This window comes from Sorex araneus, chromosome 1 (genome assembly GCF_027595985.1).
Source record: "Sorex araneus isolate mSorAra2 chromosome 1, mSorAra2.pri, whole genome shotgun sequence".
Taxonomy (NCBI): domain Eukaryota; kingdom Metazoa; phylum Chordata; class Mammalia; order Eulipotyphla; family Soricidae; genus Sorex; species Sorex araneus.
In genome coordinates this window covers 423172071-423191086 of record NC_073302.1, presented here as the reverse complement: position 1 = coordinate 423191086, position 19016 = coordinate 423172071, and the positions used below count along the sequence as shown (strand labels likewise).

Genomic DNA, 19016 nt, shown 5'->3' with positions numbered 1-19016 from the left:
CTGGAGGGCAGCCATTTGTATTTGGGTAAGTAGCCCTAGGGGAAATTGAGCCTGCACCTCATTAGAATAGAATGGTGCATGGCCCTGAAATTTAGCAAAGATCCAGGATGAGGAAGAGCCTCCTTCCGCAACCTTGTGGCGTGCCATGTCTTGACATCGTTCTAAATAATCTGCTTTCCATAAGAGATAGTCTCCCCTACTCAGGACAGCCTTAGCGACTGAGAACCAGTCGTTCGGCGTGAGCCATCCCTCACTAAGGGAGTCCAAAAGGCCAAGTGTAAAAGGAGCAGTGGGGCCACAAGAAGAGACAGCAGCCTTTAAATATTTCAAGTCTTTGAATTTTAATCTATGGTAGCTTTGGCGAGTTGGTGCCTGCGGAGCTACGTCCTGAGGGGAATTTTCCTCTTCGGAATGTGCCCCTTCCTCAGGCTGATAGGCCTCCTCAACTTCTCTGTCTGAGGGATCATCATCAGGTGGAGCCTTGGCAGAGGTGGGGTCACTGGGGGCCGAGAATGGGACCTGGTAACTGGGAAGGCAGCCATAGGTTTTGAAGCTAGAGTGTGGCGGGGTGGAGGAAAGACCAAGTTTGCACTAGATTCTTGGGAGAGGGTAGAAGGCTGCAGGGCACTCACTAGTTCCTGAACCAGCTGCCTTATTTGAGTCAAAAGTTGGACATATTCCTGTTTCTGTTGGAGAACTGCACATAAGGCAGCATTGTCTCGGGTAAGCTGGTGGACTGCCTCACTGGTGTCATATAGGAGATTTAAAAAGGCAGTGTCATGGGACAGGTAAGGGGGTGGCTGTGTTCCCAATGGAGGCCGAGGAGCTGAGGGCTGACACCTCGCCTCCTCATCTACCTGGGTAGCCTTGTCCTCCGGGGGCAAGAATTTAGGTTCCGGGGAAGAGGGATCAGGGATATCAGAAGTCACAGGATAAAGTCTCGGATGCCTCCTCTCAGGAGGTCTTAGATAGGGGAACAGGATAGTCAGAGTCTATAGTAGTAGAATTTGAGGAGTCAGTCCCCTGCATGGGGGGGTGTCTCATCCCCAAAGACTGAGGGAGCCTTGGAACTCTTATACTTTTTCCTCAAAAAAGTCTCAAATTTGGAAACAAGGTGCTGAATCTCTGGCTGTCTTTTTTGCGCCTTAAGAATCTCATTTATTAATTTCCAAATAGAAAAAGCAGAAATAGCGAGAATAAAGATGTAAATAACGAGGAATTCCCAGGAGTAGACAGAGGTGGAGGAATCAGAGGGTAAGAAGGCCATTCCTGTACCAGGGTGTGTGCCAAGAAAGAAGCAACCCTCAGAAATACTAAGTTTTTCTGTGAATTCGTCGGCTGACGTGAACCAGACCGGGAGTTCGGTGGTCCCCTGTTGCCCCTTGTTGGGCGCCAGGTATGGAGGTCATTGTGGCTGTCTTGTCCTGTTCAGCAGGGAGAACCCTTTATGGGGCTGAGAAGGGGACACAGCCGAATGAACAGATGCAGAGCCCGGAGGGAAAAAAGGTGTTTATTCTATGGCAGTTACAGTATTTATACCTCCCTGCTGGGAGGAGGTGGTATAGTATGCATGCTGGGACCCCCAATAGAAATGCAGGGTGTGGCATGGGCGTTAGCTAGAGATAAACAAATGGTGATAGGATAAGATCAGTAAGATCAGGAGTGACAACCTTTGCTAGGTGTGGCATAGGTGTTAGCTAGTGATAAACAAATGGTGATAGGATAACATCAGTAACGTAAAATGGCTCCCTACACATGTGGAGTTAAATAAGGATATCCCTAAAAATCTAAATAGAGCGCATTTATATGGAGGGTAGATTTATAATTTAGTACAGAAAATGCCGGGCTATTTACACAGGGTTCTGGAGAGAAATATTGTAATAGTAGAAGAGAAAAATTACCTCTCCTTTTTCTAAACCTAGCAACAAAGCTGTTAACTTTGTCATTTGAAATTCATATAAAGCAATGGTAATAGCCTATAAGAGAAAAAGTGTTTTCCATTCAGGATAACACAGAAATTTCTTGTTTCAAGTCATTAATTTCTCTTTGACATTTTTGCTTCTGAGTTCCTTCTTTTACCTGCTACACCTTTCCTCCTGTGCCTTGTACACCCTACTTCTCATTACTGTTTTATTTACAAAATTTTATGTGTGTGTATGTTTTCTCACTTCATCCTCATATGAAACAAAATTCACTATGGAAAGAATAGTTAAAAAAATGTGTAATCCAATTTAAAAAATATATAGCCTCAGACAATACACATATAATAGTATTTTATTATTCTATTTTAATAGCAGAGTGTCTTTGTATGTTTTGTTGCATCTTTTTTCAATTTATACTCAAAGATTTATGAAGCCAAGTGGATTTTCCTATCCACTCACTAGGCTGTCTTTAACAAGCCAAAAATCCACTGACTTCATTCAAGAATTGCAAACTTTTTATTTCAATTAATATAATGTTTATTTATAGTCAATATTTTTTCAAAGATGACAAAATAAGAAAACTACTCCAGTAGTATAATTACCATTTCATAAAATGATAGATATTTTAATTCCAGAAAATTGAAGTGTTAATCTCAGAAATAAAAGACTATGCTAAAATAAAAGAATTAAACAATATTTAAAATTATATACTTTTTTATTTTGCTACATTTTTGACCTTTAAACCAATAGAATTTATGTTGTATTAATATTCTTTAGTCAATTTTATGGAAATACAATGTGGATTGAAATGGTAACAGGTCCAGAATAACGGATAACATAATATTTTTGTTATGTTACTTCTTATAGTCTACATGATCTGCCATTATTTTATCTCTTATAGAGGAGGGCTTGGAAGTACCAAATCTTAAGTCATAAGAAAATATCTCCATTGGTAGACACTTCAGACTGTCTATCTAGATTCATATTTTTGTATTCTTTCCTGAGGAGTGGGGAAAGTTATCAAAAACAGTGTTCCGGGAACAGGGAGCCACTCCTGATGATTTTTAGTCAACCAGGTAGAGCACTGGGTGCTGGAGCCTGAGAATGCAGTGATTCTGGGAATCTTAGGGCCTAGGGAACATTAGAACCATCTCGAGGATGCTTTTGAGCTACCAGGTCTATACCCAGCCATGTTCAAGGGGCCCAGGATCAAACTGTGATTCCCACAAGTTAGGTACAAACCCTAACAGTGTAATATCTTCCCAACCCAAGAAGAATGCTTTATAAAATCATTTTCCAACACCAGAAAAAAGGACAAGGATCCCATCTCAAATAAATGAAAGCAGAAAAGTTAAAACAATAAGAAATGTGAGCGGTTGAAGATTATATAAACCCGTCAATTGGTGTTATGGATAGGAAATTGTCCGGTAAGTTTTCTCCTTACTCTGTTCATTTCATTTTTACCTCAATTTAGGAAAAATAGCACTGTAGCACTGTCATCCCATTGTTCACCAATTTGCCCGAGCGGGCATCAGTAACGTCTCCATTGTGAGACTTGTTACAGTTTTTTGGCATAGAATATGCCATGGGTAGCTTGCCAGGCTCTCCCATGCGAGTGAGATACTCTCTGTAGCTTACCATGCTCTCCAAGAGGGACAGAGGAATCAAACCTGGGTCAGCCACTTGCAAGGCAAACACTCTACCCTCTATGCTATCACTTCGGTCCTAAAATATTTTTTTCTGTTTTACTGATATTATTCAAGGAGGCAATCACAGTTTTTAGTTGCATTTGTTCTTGGTAATCAGGCAATAAACATTTTAGAGTTGGAGTACACATGTAATAAATACCATGTATTCAGGTAGTAGCATAAATATTATTTACAAACAGATGGAAAATATGCTTCTGCCTCTAGAAGATAGGACATTGTCTTCTTGACAAGCCTTACACTCAGACCCCAGAGACACTATTAGTGCACTTTTCTCTTCTTCCAGATAAAGTCACAAAGATTACGCTGAGGGTCTCACAATTGAGATGCATTAGAGTACTAGAAGGTGTCCCTCAGCCTCGGATGCATTTTCACATTTATAATGGTTTACAGTTATGCATAATAATGAGGAGAATAATTTGAACAAAATTTTCATCTTCTCCTTTAGCCTTTCATGGTGGCTAGTGTGTGGAAGTAATGAAAATGTTTCCTTCATTTTTAAATAGGCCAAAGTCTGATGAACTGGAAACAGGAAACAATCTTGTGCACAAAAGATCTGGTTTGTAGAGTGGACCATTTGTGTCTAACGCATGTTATAATTCTCACTTAACATGTGTAGGGTAATAATTATGTTCCATTTTTGTTTGCTGCCTGGGAGCAAAGGGAGGAAAACAACGCGTCAATGGTGCATTTGAAAAGTGAAAGAATGAAAAGGAAGTGGGACATCTTTAAATATGTCAGATTTTTAAGAGAAATAAAACACTCTTGAATGTCAGTGTTGAGCTAAATATAGAAAATAGCACTTGTTCGTTCTTTTATAGGAAAAGCTAGAGATAGATTTTATGTTAAATGTCAACATGCAGGTTAGTAAAGATTTTTTAAGGTAAAGTCCTTGACTTAGCAAAATTGATAAGAAATTCATCAAAATGTTTTAAAATGACATTTTGTTAAGGATGGTTTCTCTTGGCTTATAAAAACTGTCATTCCTGGTGGATCAAGACAATATGTAGCTGAGGATCTCTTATTTCAAATTCCTACTTTGAGTCTTCTCTGTTTTTGAGCCAGGAGCATGACTGCAGTCACTTAAATGAAACTCTTAAAGGGATATACTAGAGTGCATAAAAATTATAACTTCCACAAAGTAGTTATGTCATAAATGAGTTACTAGCCAGAGTGAGGACTACCTTTTATATATTTATTTCTGGGGTTTTGGGTTTCACCCAGAGGTGGTCAGGGACATTCCTGAATCACTCCTGATCGCATTCAGGGGCTCATGCAATTTTTAGGCTTGAACCCAGGTTTCCTAAAAGAAAAGCATGCACTCTGTATTTAGCTCTCTCCAGCCTTCTTGCCCCTTTTTTAAAGAGACCCAAGAGATACTCTCTGAACTAGAAACTCCCAATGGAAAAAAAAATGGAGGGGGATTGGGAGAAATAAAATAAGAAGAAATTTAACCTCCTAGAGTAATAACCTTTATTGGAAATGCATAACTAATATACTTCCTGAATTTTCTCTGTGATGTCCAATGATGTGGGGGAAAAAAAGGCTGACCATGCACAAGACATTATTCAAGGACCTGGTTTCATTGTGTGTTAATGTACTTAAAACTGCAGTTTCCAATAACCCATGGGGGATATTAAGTGAGAATTCATCATATATTTCTGCCATTGGTTGATTTTAGGATTTCTAGCTTTCAAAGCTCTATGATAAACAAAGAAATAAACAACATGCTATTTAAACCAATGAGTTTGAGACAATTTGTTTTAATGACAATAGAAATCTAGTAAAACCCTGTTGTATCATCTCTAGTGTTGTCTGTCCTAGGAGTCACATCTACTTCTCTAAGTCCAGCATCAGTAATTTGTTCAGCAAACTCAATAGAATAATATACGATATTAAAACATATTTATTGCCCTCAAAGATTGCACAGTTAACTGGGAGAGAAGAAATCCTGATAAAACATTTAAAAAATACATGAGGGGGCTGGAGAGATAGCACAGCGGGTAGGGCGTTTGCCTTGCACGCGGCCGACCCGGGTTCTAATCCCAGCATCCCATATGGTCCCCTGAGCACCGCCAGGAGTAATTCCTGAGTGAAGAGCCAGGAGTAACCCCTGTGCATCTCCAGGTGTGACCCAAAAACCAAAAAAATAAAAATTAAAATTAAAATTAAAAATACATGAGGTTTTGAGAATGAAGACAGGAAGGGAAAAAATATCAGATTACACTATGGTATGTGTTGTGCATGTATGTAATCTTAATCCTCTTCTAAGAAGGCAAGTCTTCTCCATGTTGATGTTCTCATATCATTTCCATCTTTTTCTTTCTTCTACTTTGCTTAACTTCTACTTCTAGACTACCCAAAAGTCTACCAAAAAAAGAGATGAGACAGAAATAGGAAAGTTAAAATTGGTTCACACTAAAGCACAGTTCAATAGCTCCATATTGGAATAATTACCACTTCAGTTCCAGAATATCTCAATTAAACAAAGTACAAAAAAAATGAGTCATGAACCAGTGAATTCCTACTGAGGTTATGGTGTTTGCCTTGCATGCAGTCAACCCTTGTTTTCACCACTCAGAGTCCAAAGTAAAGCTTGAGGACTAAGCCAGGCAAAAACCCGGAGCAGTCTCCAAGTGTGGCAAAATTTCTTTATCTCCCTAAAAAATAAAGCAAGTTTATAGTTATTTTAGTTTTTCAAAGCATGTGAGTATGTGTGTACAATTATGTCTAAAATGTGCATAACTTAATTTAAAATATTTCATTGTAAAATAAATACATAAAGTTTGAGGAAAATATATTTCTCAATTTATTCTTGATCTACAACATTGTAGAATTTTAGTTTAGCTTTATTCTTCTGTATGTAGGGGCCAACACCTCCACAATATAAGAAAACAAAAATCTGTTTTATATGTAGGCTACAAAGAAACATAGTAAGTGAGCAACAAATACCCAAATGTATGAGAACTGGAACTTTTGTCTATGAAACTAAGCTTATCTGAGGGGTGTGGAATAGAGTGGGTGGGATGAGAGGGGTCCTTAGGATACTGGGAGAGGAAAGTAGGCACTCTGTTTCTAATGCTGGTATTCAAATGACATATGTATTAAAAGTATAATTAACTGTGTTGCAAATCACACAAATATGGTCTCAAAAATATTTTAGGAAATACTGCATTGCTAAAAAGGGTTAATTGTTATCTTAACCTTCAGTCCATAAAAATACTTATGCTGGTAACTGCTCTGGTCTTGTTGGAGCAGACAGAACATATGTAACATGTATCAGTTAAGTTTGTTGTCTTACACTTGCTGTGTCATATTTTATGGTGCACCCAAGTAATCAAAATGACAAAATTAAAGATTACTGACCCACCAGTCTCTCAAATATAATCACAATGAAAAAAGTCAACAAATGAGCACATGTTGCTGAATAATGACATTGGTAGACTTGCTAGGCACAGGGTTGGTACAAATCTTTTATTTGTAAAAAACTCCATTATTTCCCAAAGCACAATAAATTTAAGATAATGAAAGAGAGTATGCCGGGATGTCTGATTCTCAGTCTAAAATTTTGTTATTTACATAGCCAACCCTTATTGTAATCTCCCACTTAACCTTTTTTGATTGTTATTTAAGCTGTTGTATGCATGTTTAAACCACGGTACTATTAATAATTTGGAATGAAAGTATGACCTTTATATTTTTACCTAGTTGCATTCAGTGATTACATGTATTAAGTTGCCAATAGTGATTTTTTTTTCATGAAATAAACCCAAAATCTTCGAATTCGCTATTCAGATGGTTCTTCATATTGGACACAAGGCATAAAAAGAAATTCTAGTTCCTCCTCAAAGATTAAATTTCAAGTTAATCATAGGTATTGCTCTCTATCCTTGAAATAATTGTCTTTGTAGCAGCTGGGCTTCTGAGATAAAAATGTATTGGTGCTGTTTCCTTTTCTGTGAAGGCTATCATCAGTTTCATTCTGAAAAACAATCTGAAGAGGTTTACCATCTTACATCAATGCAATTTTCTTTAAAAAAAATGTTGAGCCTCAAAATATCTTTACACAACGTGATTTTTATTCTAACATAGACAAACATTTATCAGAGGGAGTATGTAAAACTCTGTCTTTCTCTTTTACTGGTGCTCATAATTTTCTTATTTCCTCTCTTCATAATGGGACTTAAGAGGCTAAGGTCTTTAGGAAGTGGAGGTAACCAGGGACTACTAGTTCGTGATTCTAATTTATTAACTGAGAGGATGTTATATTTCCACAATATTATAAAAATTCTGTCTTACTCATTCATTTTATAGATGACAAAAAAACAAAACCTCAGAGGTTTACTGACTTGTCCAATTATACACACTATGCTTTTATAGTAGCAGGGCTAGATGTTGAATCTCTTCACCTTTCAACAGAAAATGTTTATAATTCCAAAGAGATCTATGTAAAGAATGTTCCATATTTCTTATAAAGTTGACCAAGATTTAGTTTTATTAGCCTATAACATGATGTATATAATAATACTGATGTTCCTATTACCTACTAATGATTATATTATGAACTATCCCAAAATTAAGTGGCTTTATTCTTTATTACTCAGGAGTCTAGAGATTGATGCACTCAGCTTGTTGTCTCTCATAAAGTTGCAGCCATATGGCTGCTTAAGCTGAATCAAATCACCTAGAAGCTTCTTCACTCACAACTGGTAACTAGTTTGAGACAGGTGAACAGCTGGAGTCCAGTCAAGCTCCTGCTTTCCTGCATGTGACCTTCTTGGATTTCCTCACAACATGAGTCTAACGGTGCATTTCTTACATGGAAGATAATTGCTCCCAGAATGAATGTTCCACAAGCACAAGACAAAAATGCAGCACGTCTTTTTCTCTTGCAGTTTATCTGGCATTCTGTCCTCCTGGGCTAAGGCCTAGCCCAGCAATAAAGTCAGCCTTTCAATGGATAGAGTAACAGAAAGTGTAACTAGATCTTATCTTCTATTTTATATGTTAGGACTATTTTCTACCCCAAATCATTCAAGAATGACACTGCACAGCTTTTCCCATTACTAAGTTGTACCCATTTCTTCTGTAAATAAGTTACCATCTCCTTAGAGAAAGACTATATAGTTTATCTCATTTTTAAAAAATGTGTTCCAGCTCTCTCATAATTATAGAGCATTAATATTCAAAGCATTTAACATAAAATATGTACAATTTCCTTCTTGACATATTGATATGTTTTTTCAAATCAATGGTTAATTTGGGAAACTGACAAATTATAGATCAAGTATTTCTCCTATTAAAATGTTGTATGCTTAACAATTAATGGATAATATGAAATGGCAAAAAAATCTAATTGACATTGTTCTTTCCTTCAGCTTTTTATTCTCTATTGTTTTTTAAAGTAATCTCTGAAGTTGAAATACTGCCTACAAAACACCTATAAGAAAAGGGACACAAATGTAAGCATTTTCTCTGATTGCTATACTGTTTATTTTTTTCATATTTTCTATTTGTAAAGAATAAAGTGAGTTCTGTAATTAAACACAAATAGTATTTAAAAGAAAGGCAATAGAAAATTTTCAGAATATTTTTCCGGAAATTTCTTTCTGGTCACAGTCTCTGTTTTACATTATTTTCTCTATGACTAATATGCACTAAATACTAATATTTTTAAAAAGCTGACATATAGTTATCATAATTACCTTAAAATTAGAACATCATTACATGGTTCAACACAAAATATGTTATGAATGTTTTATTAACTAGAGAGTCAAGAGCTAATGTACCCATAAATTAATATGCATTTTAAAATATTCTGCGATAAAACAATTATAACCAGATTGTATAGCATTAAAATTTAAGATTATAATCACTCCTTTAAACTGAATTTTTAAAAGTATATCCAAAAGGGTTTCCTAAAGAGTATTTTGGTACTGTAGATAAATTATCCCCTTGGTTCCTGAGCCAATGAGGCATAGATTTCTAGTAAGTTTTATGCCATGGAAAGAGAATCTAATGGTAGAAACTTATTTTACCTATACAACCAATACAGAGTTGTGCACTCAGGATATTGATATAAGGGATCTGATCTCAGAGCTACTATTTCCCAGATTTTATTGGACTTCAACTAAGAAAAGTAGAATCGCTGGCCCTATTCCATTCAGAGACCAACATCCTACACTGAGAAATCAAGAATTCCAGGGACTCTCTCCCTTTTACCTATGTAAATTTTCCAAAATGCAAAATGCTCTTATTAAATTGTATCTGAGATGATGTTAGGTATGGAACCTGATGAGAAAACTCTTAAGTATGTCATTTTTTTATTTACTCTAAGATGCTACTGAAACTGGCATTACTGGGCTGGAGCAATAGCACAACGGGTAGGGCATTTGCCTTGCACGTGGCTGGCCCGGATTTTATTCCCAGCATCCCATATTTTCCCCTGAGCACCACCAGGAGTAATTCCTTGGTACAGAGCCAGGAGTAACCCCTGTGCATCTCGGGGTGTGACCCAAAAAGAAAAAAAAAGGCATTACTTTAATTACTTTAGTATGGTGCCTATTTTCTCATCAGGCTGACATTTATCTTCTTCTAATGCAACCATGCTTTTCTTGAATATTTTGTTCATAGTATTTGTACATTACATGATTGTATTTTTTCTCACTTCATTGGTGCTAGAAAACTGAGAGGCAAAGTTCTGTTCTACATCTGAAAGAACATGTATAGAATTCTTACAAATAACACAATTTCTGCCAGAATGAATGCTCCACAAGAGCAAGACAAAAATGCAGCAACAGCTTTGAAAACTTGACCCAATAATCTTCCCCTTAGCTTTATTTTATTTATCTCTTCATCTTTCTCTTTTTGTCTCAGTCTATAATTCTTTATCTTATGTTTCCATGGTGTTCTTGTCATATCTCTTTAAGCATATTAAATTTTTATACAAGTAAGGGCAGTGAATACATTAAACCAAGTATTTTTTATTCTCGCCAATCATATAATCAAGGCATGCTTTTGAAGTGACCCAGCTTATACCCTCTAGAAGAATCATCCACTTGAACAGAAGAGAAGTACAGGATTTAAATTACTTACATGCATAAATTTGACTGGTTCCATCCATGTCATCAGATTTGGTTCTCTGAGACCCACCAAGTGTGCTACTGAGCATAGAATGAGGACTAAGACCTAACACCACTAAGTGTGACACTGAAATAAAAATATATAATCATCACTATCCTCAAGGCAGTAAATGGACAATAATTGTTCAGATTTCTAGAATATATTTTGTGATTATATGCAACTTAATCTTCAAATAAGGAGGAAATTGCTAAAAATTGCATTCTAAAACTAATGCTGATAGCAAATTGGCAAGTATTCTCTCCTTGTAGGTAGTAACCAAGAGGAAGATTCATAGATGGTGAGGTTGGAAAAAAGAATCAACAACTGTTACCATAAGCAAACTGTATAATTTTCTTATGTGATAAAAAAAATGAGTGGAAAATTAGCTTAATGTCTAAAATTACTTTCCAACAATTTAAGTTACATTGTTTTAGTAAATAAAGCCAACAAAATATTATGAGTTGTTTTGTTTTCTGTCCCGGTTGGCTTTCCTTCACAAGTGCAATTTTGATAGTCTGATTGGTGTCACACAATTGAATCAATTATGTAGTGTCAAAGATAGCATAAGCTTCAAAATACATATTGCTCAGGCTGGAAAGCCTCATTGTAGGAGCACTTACTCAGTAGGTACCATCCTTAAGTATAATACACATAGCATAGAAGATGTATCTAAGTATGTATATTTGCTTGCCTTGTCAAAGACCGCCTCCATTTTCCTAAATGTTATGGTATGGCAAATAAAGATTCTTAGTTGAATTTCTCAAATAATTTGATCCAGACTAAGTTTATAAAACTAACCAGTAGAAAGTTCTTATTCATAAAAGGAGCATATGTGTCACTATTTTCCAGTGAAAAGATTTTTAAACAACTAAAGTGTAACACTTTATGTTGTACTATTCTAATGTAATAATAAAGTAATCAAGTTGAATTCATTTGTCATTTTTGATCTCCCATCACATCTTCAATATTTATGTAGCAAGATAATAATAACTTGGTGAGAAGTTACTCGCAGAGTTTCTTTCACTTGCCCTGTGTTTTATTTTTGGAAAGATAGCAGAGCTGGAAGAAAGAGGCTATGACAAAATCTGGAGATTTTCATTGCTAAAAATCTAGGCTTTAAGCTGGTGAGGACTTTCTTTAAATTAATAATGGGACAGCTTAACAAAGGCAATTGCATCGAAAGTTGTTGAAAATCATCTTTTTTAAAGCTGTAATTTTACTTCTATTGTCCATTTCCCAACTAGAAATTCTATATAAATTCTATGTAAAATAAAACTAACTTAGCAAGGGTTTTCTTACCAGTGAGAGAATTAACCACAACATATCTCTGTATAGAAGCTTAACTGTAAGGAAAAACTGTGCTGAATGACAAAATGGAGTTTACTTGGTCACACTTGGAAAGAAATATTTAGCTTCTGAAGACATAGTGATAAAAATCTCTATGAAACATTTCACTATATGAAAGCATGTATTAAATATTTCTCATACCAGTCCTGTGTCATGTAAATTTCCATAATATGAAATACAAATTAAATATCAATAATTTTGCTCTTGATCAGTCTTGCTTTGCTCCTGATTTAAGATCAGAAATCATGTAGTGAGATTAATTTTATTTGAGATTTGTTTTATTTGAGAAGAGAATTCAACCTGTATCAAAGGAGACAGTTGAACAGTACTGAGAAAAAGATATTTACTAGCTAGCTACTAAACATTTTATCAGTTCCATAAGTTAATAGCAGTTATCTTATGGAAATATGATAAATGAAAGGTAAAAATTAAAGGAAATCTCAAAGTTACTTTAGAGAAATACTATTTTATGCTTGTTTCAGAGAATAAAATCTCCAAGAGAAAAAAAATCTACATTTTCAAGATAAAAGTTTGACATTTTAAAGGTAGTGCTATGCTTGTTTTTTATCCACACTGTAGTCTTAGTACACAAGCTGGTCTTAACCACAGGAAAGCAACCACTCAAGTACTCTCTTCTCTTAACACCATGTGTTAGGGAAAGAGTGAGGTAATTTAATTATACTTCCTCTGTTGCACAGATGCATTCTCATTCTTTCTCAAATCTAAATACCTAGAAGAAATGAAGAATCCATTATGTTGTTTTTTTATTGGTTATTATTTTTCTTTTCCAGACTTTATTTTTTTTTATTTCAGGTTTAAACATTTTCATTTAGGCTAGAAAACATTCTTGCACATTTTTTGAATGAAAGTGAGATGTATGAAATAATAAAGATGGTCATGTTTTATTGAACATTTTTATTGTCAGTAATTGTACATGCCCTAACAATTCTGACCATACTTTTGTCAAGTAGTCTTTCAGATAAACATTTTAATTTTTGGCAATCTTGCGAATCAATTCAAGAGATTTTTGGACACTTCAGATTGGAAAAATAATGAAAACCTTTGAAAATTAAAATAGAACTTCTTCAAATGAAAATGAAAAACTTCATGTGTACTAAACCTCAGTATAATTAAAAATTTATTTTGTATATTTATGAATTTTTCAGTAGAAAATAATTAAAAACCAAGGTAAATTAACTTTATTGGTTAAATGTAAAAGAAAAAATATCTCAATTTTCTAACCCTACACCTAACCCTAGAAAAGCAATATAGTAAAAGATATAATTGTTTGCCTGAAAATTTATTATGAATAACATTAGAAATCACAGTGACTAAAAAATAGAGGGAGAAATAAAGAAAACAATGTAACACTAGTTTTGCATATAAAATTAAGCACCTCCCACAGCATCTATTGTCAAAAAAGATAAATTGATCATGAAATTGCACTTATGAAATTTTACATAATGAATCACATGTAGTAACCAATTTAAATACTTTGTAGTGATGACATTTCAAAAAGATAAGACTTACAGATACATTCTAAACTTTTTGTCTTGAGTTTTAAACTTCATTTATGCTAGACACTAAGGGTGAAGCTATTACATTCTATAAAACACACTCATCTCCAAGAGTAAAAAAAGTCACTCCAATATTCATCTTCATACATTTAATTTACAATGAAAATTCAGATATTGTTGCATTTATTCATAGCATGTCAATATGGAAAAGTTACATGAAATAGGTTGGACATTTATCAAAAACATAAATAGGATTTCTATAGGAACAAAATGTTTTAATTTTGCTTCTTTTCTCACCAGATACAAATAAAGATAACAAGAACTGAATACCTCCAAATACCTCAAGCCAATGATCAATAAATGGACTACCAAAGAAAATCAATAGTTGAAGACAAAGTTCATTTGAAATGGTCACTTCTCCAAAGAATACATGCAGATGCCAGTGGGCACAGGGCAAAGCATTCTTCATCACTCTCAGGTTACTGCAAATTAAAACCCAACAACATGTGCTGGCACATATGTGGGGAAAGAAAACCTCATTCATTGTTGGTGGGATATAAAAATTTACTAACTACATCTTTTCTGACAGGTGCATAGTATTCCATTGTGTAGATGTACCAAAGTTTCTTTAGCCAGTCATCTATTCTTGGGCATCCAGGTTTTTTCCAGATTTTGGCTATCGTAAATAGTACTGCGATGAACATACATGTGCAGATGTCATTTTGGCTATATCTTTTTGCCTCTCCATAGTATATTCCCAGAAGTGGTATTGCTGGGTCAAATGGGAGCTCGATTTCTAAGTTTTTGAGGAGCGACCAAATTGTTTTCCGGAAGGGTTGAACCAGTCTGCATTCCCCCAACAGTGTGGGAGGGTCCCTTTCTCCCCACATCCTCTCCATCAGCGGTTGCTTTTGTTCTTTTGGATGCGTGAACTTTGCATACAAGTGGATCAACATGGAAAGTATCATGCTAAGTGATAGAGTCAGAGAGAGACAGACAGAAGAATTGCACACATCTGCGGAATATAAAACAACAGAATGGAGGCCTAATACCCAAGAATAACAGAAATAAGTACCAGGTTTGCTCCATGGCTTGGAGACCAGCCTCACATGCTGGGGGAAAGGGCAGCTCAGATAGAGAAGGGAATACCAAGAAAAATGTGGTGGGAGGACCCGTTCGGGATGGGAGAGGCGCGCACGGAGCAGACTATAGACCGAACACATTGGCCACCCAAGACCTCCATTACTAACCATAATGCCCAAAGGGAGAGAAGGAACAGAGGGGAATGCTCTGCAATAAGGCGGGGTGGGAGGGATGATGGGGTCATCAGTGGAGAACGGGTACTGGTAAAGGGATAGATACTCAAGCTGTATAGGACTGAAATACAAGCACAATGATATGTAAACCTGTATCTACACCCCCACGGTGATTCATTAATTAAAAAAATTAAAATTCAAAAAAATTAAAAAAAAATTTACTAACTATTGGTGGGAATGTAAACTTGTTAAAAATAGTATTTTTAAATACTCAAATTAAAAATGAACTCCAGTGTAATTTAGCAATTTAAGTATCTATCCAAGAACAAAAAAGCCTTATCTCAAACAGATCTATCACTCCTACGGCAATAGTTACCATAGCCAAGATTCAGGAATAGTATATGAGCTTGATGACAGATGAGTGAATAAAGTTGTGATCTATATACACATGGAATATTATTCAACCAGAAGAAAATGCAAACATATCCCACTCGCAACCTGTTTGGAAGTGGAGGGCATCATCATCATGCTAAAGAAGTAAATCACAAAGTCAAAGACAAATACCAGAAAATCATATTCATAGATTACAAATAAAGACACAACACAATCAAATGATCATAGAAACAAACCCTTACACTCTAGAGACAACTGAGTTTATTATGGAAGGTGGGATAGAATGGATGAGTAAGGAGGAACCTATGGAAGATGCTGGAAGGATCTACTGGCACCTTGATCATCATCAGGCTGTGGCAATGCACACCAATGCCTCTAAACATTTATACTCTTTGAAGCCACTGCTGCTTAATAAAAAAAGAAATCCAAGCAACACACGTACAAAACATATAAATGAAAGTCAACTTGAGGATGCAGACAGAAAATTCTAGCCCCAAAGTGGTGGTTATTATTTATTAGGCATTTCTATTTGCTTGGTCACTGTCACTGTCACTGTCATCCCATTGCTCATTGATTTGCTCCAGTGAGTACAAGTAACATCTGAGAATATTGTTACTGTTTTTGGCATGTTGAATACACCACGGGTAGCTTGCCAGGCTCTGCCATGCAGGCAAAATATTCGTGGTAGCTTGCCAGGCTCTCTGAGAGGGGTGGAGGAATCGAACACGGGTCGGCTGAGTGCAAGGCGAACACCCTACCACCGTGCTATCGCTCCAGCCCTTATGCCACATAATTTTTTGTTGCAGAAATAGTCATTAGAAAGTATATTAGTTGAAAATTTTAAGCTGAAGAAACCAATATTAAATTATTTAAAGCTATTTATTACAAACGCCTTGCTTCTTATGCATCATCCTTCTAGCCCATGAGGATCATGCTCTAGTTCTGTGCTCTAGTGCTCGCTATGATTTGCATGTACCTGGTTGAGGTCTTTGCAAATCTACAGTTTGGATTTTTTAATTTTCTATTTGTTCTCTGATTTCCCTGCTAGAATACATTCAGAAGCAAGTCTTATTCTGCAGATGTTCACTAGCATCAGTATTTGTCATAGTGGCTAACACAGATATTACACAGAAGTTATGTATTTGTTGTACTAATAAAATAATAAAACCCCTTTTCTCTGATTTTTGCTCATAATCTCAGAAAGGAAAAGTAGCTATTTTACTTTTAAATAACATACATATGTATATATACATATAATATGTAAACACATTGAGATGCATATACAAAATTCTTAGGAATGTCCTAATTTTTACTTCAACATTTAATTTTTTAAAAAACTAAAAATTTTAATTTGATCCAGAAATATCAAACTGCACTAAAATAATAATGCTTTAGATCAAAACTACTATTTTGAAGTTTGTTTAAGTAGCTAATAGGTAACTTTTGCATAACTGGAGCTAATAAAACAAAAAAGAAATTCCTTCTTCCTTTGTGAGTCAGTAGAAATTCTTGCATTATTTAGTGAAAAAGAATTATCATCCCAATTAGCAATTAGTACCAACTTTAACTCTCATTGAGCAAAACCCATAGAGGCAGAGGATGATAGTTCATCCATAATTTTGGCATATAGGGTGGAGAAATTGATAGACATAATATGATCATTTAACAAACAGAATAGAAGAAATATGCTTATAGTGTAGCAAACCCTTCCCTTTTTAATTAGGGTATTACAAGGCATTTAATTTCCTCGTGCTTTAAAAAAATTATAGAATGTGATGTATTATCCCCACTTATCTATGATAAAGCTATGGTTATAAGTAGACTAATTCAAAAATGTATAACAATGATAAGGAGTTGTAAGTTTTATTAAAGCGCTAATACTTTTACTCAAATATGGAGAGCTCGGAGAACTGATTTTGGAAGAATCATAGGAATGTACCACATTTTCTATCATCAAGAGTCTTAACTATTTTTGCCTATGTTTTCTATGTTGCCAATAAGGAAAGAAAATATCTTACTGATTTGTCTTTTAAGCAGAGTAAATATCTGAATGATTCAGATAAATTTAGTTTAAATAATCACAAAAACTAAGGTGAATTTTATAATTCATACACACAAGAAAAAAATGAAATATATGTCTTTCTTTCCTTTTGGTTTTTGGGTCACACTCAATGGTGCTCAGGATTTGATCCTAGCTCTGTGCTCAGTAATCACTCCTGATGGGGTCTGGGGGACTATACAGGGTTCTGGCAATTAAAATTGGGTCAGCCCACATGCAAGGTAAATTCCCTGCCCTACAATACTATCTCTCCAGTCCTTTTTGTTTAAAAGGAACAAAATAAAATAAAATAACCTTTATCTTCCCTTAATGCATATATTAGTTTTGTCAATATTTGTATTTCTTAGGTGTAGCATTTCAAATAATCAGCAATGACTCATACAAATATAAAATAAGAATAGTCAAAGATTATATTTAATTCATTAGTTATTGAGGAAATCTGTAAGAAGTTATAACTCGAATTAAAGAAAATTTAAAGAACAGCCATATATTTATATGTACATTTAGAAGTAATAAGATACCTTTGCTAATAAATATAACAGTTTAATAGCCAATAGGGTAATAAAATGCTAGATGTAGAATTATCTTTACGCAGAGAATAAATCATCCTGGACAAGGATAATTTGCATTACTAATAATTTCCAACAAAATATTTTATCCCTACAAGTTGTAAATCCCTCGGGTCAATCAAACAGATGCACTTGCTATAGAAATCAGATAATTCCCTGAAGTTCTGTTAGATAATACCCAGCAGGCCACTGAACAAACACACAGTTCTCTTTTTCTGAGTTTGAAAAATTTTCCTAGCTGTATCTATGAAAATAAAATATTGAAAGAAATGGCTGGTTAAGACCCTTGCTTAAGTAACATATTTTTGTCTTTAAATACTTAAAATCTGGCACTAAAGACATAATATAGTTTGTACATTGGGTAGGGTACTTACATTGCATGTGTCCTGACAGAAGTGATACCTGAGCACAGAGCCAGGAGTCAGCCCTGAGTACCACCCTGTATGATTCAACAGCTAAAAAAAAAAAAAAATTCAAAATGTAAACTTTAAATAACCACCATTTTAGAATCTTTAGTTGGGTCTGTAAAGAATCTATGGGGCTGGAGCAATAACACAGCAGGCAGGGCATTTGCCTTGCATGCAGCCTAGCCGGGTTCAATACTGACAACGCATATGTTTCCATGAGCACTACCAGAAGTAATTCCTGAGTGCAGAGCCAGGAGTAACCCCTGAGCATCTCCGGGTGTGTCTCCTTCCCGCAAAAGAGAAAAAAGAAAAGAGGAGAGGTGAAGAGAGGAAGAGAGGAAAGGAGCGAATGATGGGAGGGGAGAGCAAAGGAAGGAAGGGGTGGAGAGGAGAGAGAAGAAAAACCAAAATCTTAAACTAGAAAATACTTAAAAACTATTACTGTGACAGTACCCATAATGATCATACAGTGGTCACAATTTAGTCAGTTTAATCCTGAACATGGAACAGGTAGCCAATCAGAATAACTAATAGGATGGCTGGGCGTGGGATGGCAGCAGATAAAAGGAAGCCCCAACACCACACTCTCCCTTTCTTCCGCTCTCTCTCTGTATCTGCATCCCTCTCTTGTCTGCAGACTGCAGGATCTAGCCAGGCCTCTGGGGACCAGAGAGGGCAGCCTACAGGCAGGAAACGCCCAGGAAGGCGCCTGTTCAGG

General features: G+C 35.5%; 1 long non-coding RNA gene across 1 annotated transcript; it reads right to left on the bottom strand.

Moving 5' to 3' along the window:
- Nucleotides 1-5804: 5804 nt before the first annotated feature.
- LOC129401126 (uncharacterized) lies at nucleotides 5805-18348 on the bottom strand. Its single transcript, XR_008628129.1, has 3 exons — nucleotides 18266-18348; nucleotides 10724-10837; nucleotides 5805-6288 (listed from the first exon to the last, which is right to left on the bottom strand). It is a non-coding gene; the product is annotated as an uncharacterized LOC129401126 (long non-coding RNA).
- Between the last annotated feature and the right edge of the window lie 668 nt (nucleotides 18349-19016).